A 10409-nucleotide genomic window follows, 5' to 3' on the forward strand; every position below is an offset into this window, starting at 1 on the left:
TTTGGAATATATAATTAAAACCTAATGTTGCCATTCAAAAAAGTTTAAAAGGTTAAAAAATTAAAAGGCTAAAAAATATTTAAAAACGTAATTTTTTAAGAAAAACGTTGTTTTATAAGCGACTTGAACCTATGTAAAAAAATATTTTCAAAAAAATTTACACTTTTTGAAATAATGAGTGTATAAATAATGAGTTATAAATATTCAAAGTTTAGATGAGTGGAGTGGAGTGGTACCGTAACCCCGCAAAATATTTGTCCACTTCTCCGCTCATCTAAACGTTGAATATTTACCTATAACTCATAAAATACTCGCCCCAAATTAGATTTTCATGTATTAAAATACTAAGAAAAATATTCTGCTTTAAAATATAAAATTAAAACCCTATGATGTCATTCGAAAAAGTAAAAAACTTAAAAAATTATAAGGATAAAAAATATTTAAAAATATAATTTTTTAATAAAAACGTTGTTTTATAAGCAACTTGAAACTATGTAAAAAAATATTTTCCAAAAAATTTACCCTTTTTGAAATAATGAGTGTTGTTTGATAAAAGAATCACTCAGTATAACATAAGAACATAAAATTTTATTTTATTATAAATATCTCTTTCGTATTATTTCGCTAGGAAATAGGTACCTATACTCTATCCAGAATAAGAACGCACCAGGCGGCCACGGACAAAACCGGTTTTGTTACGTAAATCTGGTGCGTTCTTATTCTGGATAGAGTATAGTCAAATAAAAGTTTAATTTTAATTTTAATTTATATGTTTATACCTATGTTTTTAATTCTAAGACTTATATTTTCATGTTTAATTATAATTTAGACTTTTAACTAAGTATGCATAATAATATTGTAGAATAAAATAAATAATTTCATTAAAAATTTTAATTACGTTGTAAAAAGTTGTTATTTTATTTTTTAATGAGATACTTGTTGCAGTTGAATTGCAGAAATTCTAAGTGCTAATAAATATCTGTCTTAAAAATATACATTATGTTCAAGCTAAATATTTGAAAATAGCTTTAAGTTACGTTATATATTAAGTAGTTTACCTTTCTTCTTTGAAATTATTATTAGTTTTAAGTAAAACGAAGGAAAAACTCTAAGTAAAAGTAAGTTAAATACCTACTTAAATCAGCGATAAAAGTTAATGTACATACAAGTTACAATATTGTTTACAAATTACCGAGATTTCCAAAACTATACAATCGAAGATGTCTGATGATAAACAAAGTTAGTAATTAATATTCATTACTTAATTAATATTCAAAAAGTAAATACTAAGAAGTATTATCATTTTTACTTTTTATAATATGTAGATGTAATAATATGTAACTATTTCAGTAATAAGCTGATATCTTAGCTTTTAACTACGACATAAATAAGTAGTATTCTTTTGTAAAAGTAGTTGAAACAATCAATTTTAAATAAAATTTATAAAAATAATATAAAAAAATGCTCCATTAAACTTGTGATTGAAAATCATTAGTATAGTACCTATTTCTTTTTCTTTTTTTTATTTACAAAATATCTAATTTTAATTGTGATTTATCGTGTTATATTAATATAAATAAAATTATATGTTATCACCGTCGATTTACCATTACCTTCAAGTATAATATGACATCCTCCCATATATTTGTAGTTAGAAAGTAGTAACACAATATACAGTGGTTGCTTTATTGCCTATTGGTACGTATTCAATGCTTCAATAAAATTACTGTACTAATATTGTTTGGTATTTTAAAATTTCCTTCAGACCTCGTGTATTCATTTACTCAAGTACCCAACAAATTCCTATATTCAATAAAATTTAAACACACCACATAGTTAATGCATCTAGTATAATATCAAGATTGAAGACTGAATGTACGTGTTAGAATTGTAGCATATGGTTTTAAACATGACTAAATAAACAGGCATGATCACCAAAAAAACAATTTTTCCTATCACTGCGCATTTTCCCCAGACATGGCAAAAACAGTAAAATTCCTATGTAATTGTTATGTGAATAACATTTTTTTCTATGTTATTAGAGTTTCTTCCAAGTCTGGGGAAGTATAATATATTATGTATAAAATATGCGTGCAGTTATCTAGCGATCATGCCTGTTTATTTAGTTATGGTTTTAAATACATACTATAATATTATAATATGTTTCAAATTATTAAAATCAAATATATAAAACTATTAATTTTCATAGCATTGATTTTATTTTAATTATTTTTTTGGACGCGTATTTTTAGGCAAAAATAGTTCTCCAAAAAGTTTCAATTAGTCGAATAATTATCGATTAAAAATCAAGCATAGTTGTGCCTGGTCCCAGACAGCAATTTTTTGTTTAATAACATTATAATCACAAATAATATTAGTATAACGTTATTATAATACTATTATAATATTATTGTTACAAAATGCTGCCTGGTGGTACTTCGAAGAATTCATTTTCACAATTTTCTCAATACTAATCATATTCGTAATGAAAAAGATCCAGAGAAATCTAGAGAAGTTTTAAAGAACTAAAGCATTTTTATCATATCCAGGAGTAACTGAGTTCCACTTAAAATCGTTTCTAAATAACTTGGAATTGAAACAATTCCTAAAATATAAATTCTGTGAATTCTTTCAGAATTAATATCACAGAATAGATTAAATTTAATCTATTATGTATTAATATTATTTTTTAATTTTGATTTAATCTATTCTATGTTAATATTATTATAAGTTACAAGTTACAACACAAGTCACTAACCCAGCCGTGGTTCAACCAACTTTTGTATCACTATTTCATAAATTGTTTGGTCAATATACCGGATCAGCTATTACAGTAAGTTAACGATAACAACTTAAGTCCATCATTTTCCTTTCGTAAAGCCCTCACAGATTACTAGCACAAATCAGTTGAACGTAAAAAATAAATAAATACGAATAATACAAATAATAGAACAATAGTTTAAAACTTTTTGAATATCTTATGGAAATACCATTTTAATATATACCTAATAGTTTATCATAACATATGATTTTTATGTAGATCTTTAAATAAATCATTATTATTATTTATACTATTTTACATATACCTATATCCCAAAATATATAGATAAAATTATTAAATTTTGTAGTATCTAAATTTACCTATTGGCTTTCTACTTAATATATATCTACCTGTTATACGATCTACCCGTGCTTCATTCCTGAGCACCACAAACTTAACTTGTAATAATGTGTAGTGAATTATTATGTATTTCTGACACTCAGTTTCAACTATAAAAATGTCCGTCTTCGTTTACTCAACTAAATCAGTATCGTTACAGTGAAATTGTAAATTGTAATCAATAATATTCATAACGAACCTAAATATTATATTACGTTAAATCTGAGTATCATGTCGTCAAAAATGATGAACAATACGGATTTGGCCTTTGCTTCAAATTGTTCAAGCTATATTACCGCAGTGGGGGTCAAACGGTTGTGATGAGGCGGATAGATCCCCACGACCTTTTTCAATGTTTAATATCTGATGACCATAAATTATATTTTAATAATTAAATAGTGCATATTAAAAAATCATACATACCCCTTCACCCCTCCTAATACAAAATCATTTGACCGTCACTGGTCCACCGAGAGTCATATGCCGTGGTAAACGGCCTATTGTTTAAAATGCATAACGTGATCGGGTGAAAATGTTCCAGAATGTGGAAACTTAGAAGTTTGTACAAATTTATACATAAAATATATACCAGTTATAAATATAAATTATATAGGTACAGGTAGTAAGTATATAATATAATATCAGCTATTAAAGCTTAAAATTTAAAAAGTTACTTAAAAAATGTTATAAAATATAGTATATAAACAGGTCAAAATAATCAATTTTTTTTTAATTTTTATGTTAGGTAACAACCAAACATTAAATACTTTGTAATATAATATACATATTATTTTCAACATCACATGTCATATTTAGTCTAGTGAAAATTAAAAGTAAAAGGAGAGAAAAAGATAAAAAAAATCTTACAAATTGTATTAAGACTTATAGATCACAAAAAAATATTTTTACATTGTTAGAATTTGTTTATGAGATTAGTTTTGATTAAAAAAGTAATGATTTTAGAGATATTGTTTTCGCTTCTTTCATATTCGGAGGTTTTGCTTGGTTGTTTCTTATGTCCCGATAATTCGTGCAATCTAGGATGATGAAAGGTCGGTATGGAACTCATCGCAAGTGGTTGGTGTATTTTTGCTGATAAGGAAAGAGTGAGCTACAAATGAGTGGCCGATTTTATATCTATTGTGATTGCAACTTCCTGTCTTCTATAAAAATTTCAGATTCATTTTAAAAAAATTATTCTTTATTTAATAAGTAAATATTAATTTCACACTTATTATTAATACTAAAAGCAAATTCTAAAAGGGAAAGAGCGTCTCGCGAATTCCAAAATTGGTTTGACCAAATGTAACTGATGATCCAGACGTTGACAAAAAAAAAAAGATCGAAAATGTTAATGTTTTTCGAACTTGAGTGCAACTAATACCTGTTACATATTATTTTACTTGTTTTTGAATTTATGGTGAAATGATTTCCGAGCGTATTTTAAAACTTAGCAAAAAAGTTTACGGCAGCATTAATAGCTACATATTTGCAAAAAAAAAAATGAATTTTAACTTGGTAGAGATGGAAAATATTTTTTTATAATATGCTCTTTATGTTACTTAGATTTCAAACGAGAAGGAGCGTAACGCGAATTCAAAAATGGACTTGACCATTGATGTAACTGTCGATCTAGACGTTGACAGAAAAAAAAATTCGAAATTGTTAATTTTTTTTGTCATAGGCACGTATTTAAAAATTCATAATTTGTTATTTCCTATTTTCGATGCTGGATAAATAAATGTATTAGTTTATTATTGTTATCAGCTTCAGATGTTTAAAAAGCTGACCAAAAAAGCTAATAACCGTAGATATTTGAAATTTTCACTGAATGTGAACAAAAAATAAAATAAAATATTACCATTTTCTATAGGTACACTATTATATTTTTTTGCAATTGTAAATATTTTATTAAATTATATTTGTAAATAATTATGCATTATCAATTGTTAATTCTGTTAATTCTGTAATTAATATTATCAATAAGTTTAGATGACCTTGTCAGGAACACTTTAAAATAAAATTATATTATATACCTTAATATTTAAATAAATTATGTACGGAGATATTATATAAATTATAAATTGATAAATAAAAATACATTTTTGTATGTAGAATATGAGAAAATAGTTGTAGTTTCCCAACCTACTTTTTTTTTTTTTATAAATGATAAATATAAAAAGTATACTGATAGTAAAATAAATTTACTTTTAATTATTTATACTCTATAGTCTTCATTTATATTCAAAATATTGACTGCGTTTTTGCTATTTTTGGTATGAAAAAATATATTTATTTCTAACCTAACATAAAGATAAGCATTCATTTTCACGAGCTAATGGGTAGCACACACGTCATATTTTTTTTCAGTTTACGAAAAAATAATATTTTTTTTGTTTATTTAAATGGTTGCCATTGGTTATAATATATTATATTAGGTACGATTATTATAATCAGTAGAAATATAGCATATTACGCATTGTTTTTAAAAAAAAATCTTTTGCACAGGTAACGCCGGGCGGGACAGCTAGTCTATGATAAAAATGTAGGCTCAAAAAGTACTTGACCGAATTTTACGCATAATTACCCACTTATTCAGAGGTAGATTTTAATCTATGAAATAATGAAATCTTCGATCCAACCTGTAGTATCTAGTGGCGACTGTGTCGTTTATCCCAATAAATTAATAATATATTATTATGAATGTGAAAAGTGTTTTTTTTTGTTTTGTTAGCGGTTAGCTCTGGCCTCTGGAACCACTCATCCAATCATCCAATCATGGGTTTTCTTAATTTATAGATGGCTTTCGACATAGTTTTATGGGCCTAATACCTGTCCACGAAATATTGAGAGGTAAAATATGAATACACCAGCGGCGCCATCTGTTTGGTAAAATAAAATTAAAAACGTTGGTATAGACAAGCCAACCATGAAATTAATCAACTGGTTTTGATAAAAGTTTCAGAGATTGTTCATAGAAATAACAGAAAAGTTTAGATAGAGCTTGAATCACGTTTGAAAATATACTAAATTATATATCTAATACGACACAGGGTGGTTGCCATGTCGGTAGAATTAATTTACATAGCGAGATATACCAATGCATGCATTACATATTAGGTACATAATGTGTATTACAGATACATCACGAATATGTAAGTTAAAATTAAAACTAAAGTAGCTACAGTAAATAATATTGACTAACACGAATACAGTATAGATATGATTTTTGTAGATATTTTACAGGTTTTTGTTTGTAGTAAATATGATTGAAATAATCCAAAATATTTAAAAAAAAAAATTTGCATGCCTTGAAATTTTTATTTTAAATATTTGGTGAACATTTCAAGTCTCTGCGGTTATTACACTCTGAATTAAAAAAAAAACAAATAATTTTCGTCAAAAACTGCTAGTTTACCGTAAATATTCCTGTATTCTCGCTATTGTTGTATTTTCGCAATTATTAAGGAATAAGGAATGTACTAGGAATTTCATACCTTCTAACCTTTAGAGAATAAGCTAAAGTACCATCTAGATCAAATCTTAAACCATAAACAACCCTCAATTTGTATGAATGACTCATTTTTTATGATCTTAAAATGTTGTTGGATACAAAAAAAACATCGTAAACTCTTAGAAGCTAAAGGGTTGTTTTGAAACAGCTATCTTCTTACGTATCTAAGTAAGAATCAAATAGTACAGCACACACATCCCTATATCAGAAAACTGTACAATATGTCTATATATGTTCATTTTAAAAACTAGCTATTACAATATAAAAGACACTGTATTAAGATTATTATATTTTTAAATAATCACATTGATTACAAACATTTCAATTTTTTTTCTAGATATGGTTATTTGCCAAGTATGGTCACTTACATTATTTTCCTCAGTAATGCAGTTATTTTGTTATAATCTGACGTTTGGAATTTATAAATAGGTACACCTAAAGACATTGATTTCGAATTCTGAGTTTTTTGTACTATTTAAGGAGTATCTTATGGAGAATCATCCAGAAAAATCTGAAATTTCTCAAAGGAGAACTCCCATTTTCTGCTGTAAATCATTTAGCAGATAATTTTTTTTACACATTAACGTATCAAAATTTAAATTTAAACGAGTACTTTTTGAGTTATTTAACATTGTGTACTAGCTAATGATAATAAGTCCATAATAATAATGGTTATTATAATGGTTTTGGAATATATGGAGATGGTGGTTTTTAGGTTTCTTCAACAATATCAATAATTAGATATCGATAATAGTAATATATAGAACGATGTATCGGTACTTAAAATATATCGATAATCAAAATATATCGTAAAATATTGAATAATATATTATCGTAGTCTCGATACCTCGGTAACCTCGGTTTACCAGAAACAAACTGATTCTAACGGCAAAGAATAATTAACATTAATCTATCAACATTAAATTTTATAATTTGTAAAATTAGTACTAACCATAATAGCATAATGAATATTAGATTTAATACCTATTACATCTAATTTATATTTTTATAAAAACCATTTTTAAGGACTATTATTGTATACATTTTAATAACCAAGAAACTACTCGTTTGAACTTTCAATTAGATCATCAACATTTTCATAAAAATGAACCACATAATAATTTACAGTAGAAAAGGGGATTCTCATTTGATAAATAGAAGTTAGAATCGCCACAGAATACACCTCAAGTGTAGTACAATAATATCAATATTCTTTAAATATGTTATTTAAGTATACCAAAAACAGGGTTCACAAAAAAGTGAAGTGTTGCACGTGTATGCAAAATACGAGCGTTTAAAAATTTTAAGTTATAGCAATTATTATCCATCAATCTAGTTTCATGTTCCGCAAACAGAAATCAAAAATAATTATTATATTATGGTAGTAGGGTACTAAGTATTATATGAACTAAGTTAATAATAGGGTACACTCTATTTTTTGGAAACGCACTGTAGGTATGTATATAAAAATTTTAAAAATCATTAGTAAAGAAAAAATAGGGGTGATCTTGATTAATCCCCTTTATAATAGGAACATAAACATAAAGTGTTATTTACTTTTCATATTTAAAAGTTTTTTTTATGATGGTAGGTATATATTTTATTATGATTAGTTTTATAATGGGATATTTTAGTATTCTTTTACGAACATTTAGAATACCATTTATGTGAAGCACTGACGTTATTAATTAAGCAACGTGAATTTACTTTTTTTCAAAAAAAATTTGGTGTATACGTCTATATACAAATGAACTTACATTTAATCATTGATATGTTGTTTAGTGTATAACATTCACTAAACATAAATAGAAACAATATCAGATTCTATAATAACCAGTCAATTGCAATTATTTGTAGGTACTCTATAGCTTGGTTCTGCTTTTAAAATACCTTATTTAATTTATTAGTTATGAGTAAAATGATGTAATCCGTTAGTATAAAAAAACCAATTGTACGATTTACAAGTAAAAAAAAAAAATTCATCAGTGACGTCTCACACAACTCCGATTATAAATTATTTTTTACGTGAAAGATTTCTATATAATTTATGTACGTCTGTAATATTGTACATTAAAATAAGTTAGTTATTACCGGGTCACTGATTGGCAAATTTGAGGTTAAATTGATCTAGGCATGTTTCAAAAAAAACAAATGACCAATATAAAGAAAATTCCATATTTTTTTTTTAATAATCAATTATCATGTATGTTTGCTATAATATAGTTATAAGTAGGTAAACACAACCGTTAAACCAAGCTTAGCTAATTCAAATAATTTATAAAGATTTGTAATTTTATATTCCCAACCTATCAAATACTAATATAATACGTTGATCTTATTATGGAAAGTTAATACTAAACAGTAAACGGTGTACATTTGGCTCAACTAGTTTTTACCATTTTATTTTACACATTGTTATTTATTACGTGATACCTGTACGATTATAATCAGTATTAAATATGTTAAATATTTTTAATTCATATTCAATGGCAGTAGTGCATTGAATAGGTACCTACTCTAAACTAAAATTCTATTCACGACCTAAAGTGTTCTAAAATTAAAAATATTAACTTTCATTAAAAATAAAAACAATAACATTAATTTTAGTATTATCATAGTTTATCTAATGCTTTTCGTTGAACGTGAACCAATTGCTAACGATCCAAAATATGAATTATGTAACATATTTTTTACACTAAGACTAAGGAATAGGGATATATATATTATATATAATATATATATCGTATCTAGACGTAATGTTTGTTTCGTAAAGTACTATTTCATTACTTTCACAATATTCTTGAATTAAGTTTAGTTTACTAATAAGTTAATGATAAAAATATATTCCAACCATGTGTTACAAAACAATTTTGGCATTTCCAAAACACACTACACAATTTAATATGTAATAATATAATGTATACTATACAATACATACGCAGTGCCTAATTATCATGCGAATTAAAGCTGCATATCGTATAATATTATGCAAACCATAATATACTTAATATGAAGATCCCTAGCATTCGGCACCTCGGCGAAAAGATTTAGTTTAAAGTTTAAACTAACTCAAGTTTAAACTTTAATCCATTAAAACAATTTAAGTTGGGTTATCATACTATGTATAGGTACTCTATATTGTTGAATTCAGCTCCAGTTTTGTTTATGCCTCTAATTTTTAGCACTGGTTTTTTTTTGTTTAGGTATTCAATTTGTTTAAAATGAAGGCCATTGTTTAATTTGTGTGTACAATATTTTTGTCTTCGTGTTTCTACTCACGTATAGCATTATTTATGTTATTTTTTTATTTAACAAAAACCAACCCTTTTGATGCGTTTCTCTGTCCGTCCTAGCCCCTGGGTGTTCTTCTTTGATCGACAAAGGTTCAGCAATGATAAAAAATACTCAGCACTTAACACGTCATTGTAACATCAATTTTTAATACAACCATCATCAGGAAATTGAAAAAAACTTTTATGACAAATATTTATTATGTAAGTGTGTACGTACCGAGTATGACTGATATGATTATGATATGATAATATAATATAATAGTATTATTATTATTATTATGATTATTATACAATATTACAATATGTTCATGATATATCTTTTACTCAGTATTATTGTTAATAACATTCTATAGTTGAATTTCGATTAATTGATATTCATTTTTGTATAATTTTTATAATTGCAATTTGTATCTTATAATATAGTTTCTTACTATAAAATATA

The sequence above is a fragment of the Acyrthosiphon pisum genome, chromosome A1 (assembly GCF_005508785.2).
Source record: "Acyrthosiphon pisum isolate AL4f chromosome A1, pea_aphid_22Mar2018_4r6ur, whole genome shotgun sequence".
Classification (NCBI taxonomy): Eukaryota; Metazoa; Arthropoda; class Insecta; order Hemiptera; family Aphididae; genus Acyrthosiphon; species Acyrthosiphon pisum.